We start from the raw sequence: 5,218 nt of genomic DNA, 5'->3' as shown, positions 1-5,218 counted from the left end.
CGAATTTTTGACGAGGCGCGGGCTGAAAAATAGGGTTTTTTGCGTCGGGCTGAGTTTTTACCTATCACCGGTTAAACCGACGCTTTGAACATGGTGCGTCGGTTCAACCGGTGAGTAGGAGTTTCTACTGTTAGGGTTTTCTGCTGTTTGCCAGTTGCACCGGTGCTCTAGCTATTCACAGGCATCAGTTCAATCGGTGAAGTCATTTCTGTTGTTGTTTTGCTCGTTTAACCGGCGTATAGACTTTTCTAGACGTCGGTTTAACCGGTGCTTTGTGTGTTTGGATTTGCAAACTCTCTGGACAACTACACCGGTGTTTCGGTTTTGCTAGCATCGGTTTAACCGGTGCTCAGCATCGAGTTTTGGTGTCCCTCTGGACAACCACACCAGTGCTCGTGATCGATTTTGTCGGATCATCCGGTGCTCTATCACCGGTTAAACCGACGCAGTTTAAACCGTAGCGTCGGTTTAACCGTTGTGGGCTTTTTCACTGCTGCAGGCTCTGTGCGTCGGTTAAACCGACGAGGTGCCTTTGTGCACGTCGGTTTAACCGGTGAGTATACCTTGCGTTTTTTTAGCTGCCTCTTTTCGCTGTTTGCTTTCACGTTGGTTCGCGTGTGTTCCTAGGGCTTTCTTGTGTTGGTATAGCTCCTCCATAGCTACTCCACACTGTGCCTAGGACTCTAGGGTTGGGTGTGTACTTTGGGACTAAGCCGAAGTTTCAGTTTGCAAGAATTTTGAATCGGCTCCCATTCACCCCCCTCTGGTCGCCCTTTCGGTCCCTAGAATCTTCTGCTGACTGAGGTCCAGATGAAGATGCTCTCATCAAACTCGTTATGGATAATGTTATTCTGAACACGTTCTTGTTCTTGTCGATTAGGCACTGGTAGTCGCTGTAGCGACAGCCCACCTCGGCTGGTCCTAAGCATCTCCTCGTTGCCCTGGCAATAATCCACCATCCTGCGTATCCCATCCAGCACGTATGCCTTGGTATTTGGCTTTATCTCTTCCCATGATAACCCATCCCTGGACCAAGGTAATCGGCCGGCGACTTCCCTGTATGTCCCGATGAAGCCCGGCCACCTCCGACTGCAGTCTGCCGCCTTGACAAGCAGCCGGAACAAGAGGATCATACGGCGAAGGCCATTCCATCTTCTGTTGTCCAATATCTGAACTGTCCATGTCGACCCTGCCGCCTTGAGCAAGGACGCGGTCTCCAGGATGAAGGCTCCAGCTAGCAAGGTGAACGTCACTCCAGCATCGAACCCGCCGCCTCCATAGTTTGTGCTGCTCACAAAATGGAACACCAGCAGCGTGCCTGTGACCACCGTGGTGACCCACGAGAAGGCACGGATGAGGCAACCCAGCCATGTGTGGATCAATGGCGACTTGGTGTACAACATGTAATGGATCAAGGACAGCTGCAGCTCGACCAGCTTGTACAGTGTGTCGTTGTCATCACGGTGGGCTATGATGACGCTTCTCTGGTACGTAGCAAGCTCGGCTTTGTCATCGATGAATTGACCCATGCTGAATTTGAGCATGCGGTGTGCTAGTTTCAGGGCCTCCTCTTGCTGCATTGGGCCCGGCGGCCTGGTGTAAATCCCCTCTACTGCTGGCGGAGCAAGCCGACCGATGAGGCCGAAGACATTTCTCATGTCCGCCGAGAACCAGAGCACATAGATCCTCTCGACGAACTTGACGAACCCAAGGAATGCCATCAAGGCAGCAGCAGCGCTCAGCAGCGCGTTGCTCCCTCGGTGCACGGGGATGACGTAGAACACCCCGGCTGCTTGCACCACCAGGGTCACCAGGTGGCGCTTCCAAAGCCGGTTGTCCTCGGGGGCATGCGCGGTGATGGTGTCCTGCCCGCCGAGGTGCACCAGCAGGAGCGCCGCCCACAGAGCCATGTGCTGCCTGCGCTCGCTGGATGGGCTGCTGCTGATAGCCATGTGCCCGAGGACATAGAGCGCCGTTGTGTCGACCAGCTGGTACGCCAGCCACAAGAGTAGCCACTACTAGAAAACCCCCCTTTATGTACGTTTTGTTTGTAGCGCCACTTAAAAGCGTTTCTATACTGGGTTGTATACATGCATATTGATACGGTTTTAGAAACGTGGTAACATGAGATGATATTTATTACACTTTCAACGTCAAAAGGTTTGTAAAGATGTTTTTTGACACACTTTGAAAATCATCTCAATTTAACACCGTGTTACACACGCTTTTAATCGTTGCTATCATCTAGATACATTGTAAAGTGCAACAAGTAATTGTCTATATGCACCTAAAGACACTTCTTGACATGATACTTAAAATGTATCAAATTGATACATTGATAGACATGCTTTCAACTGTGTGTACATGGTACACACGATTTTAAGCGTATCAAAAAACATGTCATAGGCATGTAAATATGCTATTTGGGGTGATACAAAAAATATTGTATATGACAAATGAAATTACTTGATTAGTGTAGTGGTTTGGATGTTTGGTTTGGAAACTAGGGGCCACTAGTTCGATTCCCAGCCCCAACTATTTATTTTTACATTCTATTTGATTTTTTTTTCTTCTTGCTAGCCTTCTACATGATCGTGTCTACATTTCTTAACATGTAGTTAAGCGTTACTATACTGTGTAACAACACAAATAGACACGATTTACATATGTCTCTATTAAAATGTATCATTGTGTGCAGACATGCATCTAGCGTGTCTATGAAACGTCTTTCCTTACATTGACACGCTTAACGAATTCATCTCTACGAAGCTTGACACGGTGCATACGAAGACGCTTCTAACACGCTTTATGAAAGCGTGCCTACATGGCTATAGATACAAAATAAAGCATGTCTAACTCTAAATATAGCGTAGCTATAGAGGGGGTATTGCAAGGAGCCTCCACTTCTCCAGCAACCTTGCAAGGAGCCTCCACTTCTCCTGCAACCTGTGCCGGCGCCTTGCAAGGAGCCTCCTCTTCTCCAACAACCTGTGCCGGCGCGATATGGGGATGACGAACAGTAGCAGCTGAAACAGAAGGCTCAACAGGACCATGATTTGGATCCCGTTTTTGGTCCACCATTCCACGACTCCCCCATGATTATTGATCTCACAATGCACAGCTGCCACGACATGCATGCGCAAGGATCAGTTAAAATATAGTTCACTAAATGTTCATGTACAAACATCTAATCAAATACGACAATAATGATTATTAATCCTACTTAATTAATTATAATTCGGATTGCATGTCTACTATCTATGTTACGAGCAAGTGATTATCTGCTACATTTCGGCAGCGATCACTAGCTCTCTCCTTGTCCTTATCTTCCTCCAGCAACAGTATAGAGAGGCGGTCGAACGGCGGAGTTCGCTTCCGGCAGCGATTCCTCCGGCCCTTCCCCTCTCTGACGGCCGGCTGGCGTCGGAGAGGGTGGTGGGTCGAGGAATCGCTGCGCGGATTTGTATAGCGTAGGTAGGTTAGTACCTTCTCCTAGGTTTGCTCGCCGGCGGCGACGGCGGCGGATCTTAGTTGCCGGGAGCGGCGGATGTCGAAGCTGCTTCAACAGCGAATAAAGTTCCTTCCCGACGACGGTGGCGTATCATGCATCGTCCTCGGTGAAGCTTTTGTGGGGTTTATGTACCTCCCTTTTCCCCTGTGTTTCTTCGGCAGCGGTGGCGACAGCCTCGGCGCTTCCTCCGGAGAAGGGCACGGGTGGATTTTGGTTCTCCTTGTTGATGAGGCTCCTGGCATCGTCGATGGGGTGGAGATTTTACTCCCCTGGGTGGAGATTTTACTCACTGCGGTGGATTTGGAGAGTTCTTCTCCGGCCACCATGTGAGGTTCGTGATCTCTCTCTTTACTGCGAAAGGAGGGATGATCTGGGCTTCCCATTGGGATGTTCCCTCCGGGCTATCGATCTCAGTGGCACCGGCTCTGGGTTGGTGGGTGTTCGGGCCCGAGGAAGATGATGGTGTTCTTGGTGTTCTTCCGTTGTTGCCGGCGTGGGTGCTGTTGATGTGCCACAGTGAAGCTAGATGGGTCAGGGAAGGCGATCCGTGGCGTTGGCTTATGCAGCGTGTCCAAGAGTTGGAGCTCCTCGACGGCGAGACGGAGCTCCCCAAGCTCGGTGACGCCGGCGCTCGCTGAGGAAGAAGGCAGAGAAGATCTCGTTGGCCTGCGTTGTAATTTTCATTTCTTTGAGGGTCTTCTTTATAATTTGAGGTTGTACTGTGCTTCAATTTTAATACCATCCTTCCTTTCGCAAAAAAAAAAGTGATTATCTGCTACATATAAATAAGCGATTCTGTGCTACTCCCTCTATTTCAAATGTAAGTCATTCTAACTTTCTTGGAGAGTCAAATAATTTTATATATTTGACCAAAATTATAAAAAATATTAAAGATTTATAGCACCAAATAGATATACTATGAAAGCATATATTTAGTGAAGAATCTAATAATGCTTATTTGGTATCATAAATGTTAGTTGTCGCGGCCACCGGACAGGGCCACAGCCGGGTGGCGGAATGCACCCGCCTAGTACCAGAGGGTGGTTACCCGGGAAAGTGCAAGCTATTCTTCAGATCTACTCAAGGAGCAAGAACACTCAAGGATTTAGAGTGGTTCGGGCCGCCGAAGCATAACACCCTACGTCCAATGAGAGTTGTATGGCTCTTGGGTTAGTGGATGAGTCTATCCTCTGCCTCCAAGCCCCTGTTTCGACCTGAGTCCTTCTCTAACGGGCGTCTCCCTTTTATAGAGCAAGAAGGACGCGTACACAGGCATTGGACCCCGACAGGTGGGCCCAACAAGGATGCATATTTTACTAAATAGACAGTAACGGTGCTACAGTGATGGAGAATCTCTTGCTGGATACGCTTCATCGCCTTGTGGTCTCTCTGACCGAGGGGGCCTTCACCTGTCCTATCGGCCAAGCGCCCGTTGAGGCAGTGTAGGTTGCGGCGTAGACTGTGGGTCTACCGCGTAGGCGTTAAGATACTCCGTCGCCGAGCTGTCGAGTCTAACTGGCGTAGCAGACTGATAAGCGTGGCGTGGATGGCACCGGCGGCTGCACTGTGCGCCTTGCTAACGTGCGGTCAACTGTACAACCTGGCAAAAGCCACCTCGGGTTCTGCCACAGCAGAGCGCACTTACGTCTACCGTATTGAATACGGTAGGTGGGCGAGTCTTCTCGGGGAAGCGTCGCGGCCGTGCGC

Source organism: Panicum virgatum, chromosome 6N (assembly GCF_016808335.1).
Source record: "Panicum virgatum strain AP13 chromosome 6N, P.virgatum_v5, whole genome shotgun sequence".
Taxonomy (NCBI): Eukaryota; Viridiplantae; Streptophyta; class Magnoliopsida; order Poales; family Poaceae; genus Panicum; species Panicum virgatum.
The sequence above is the reverse complement of the archived record's forward strand: the minus strand, read 5'-3'. Positions refer to the sequence as shown.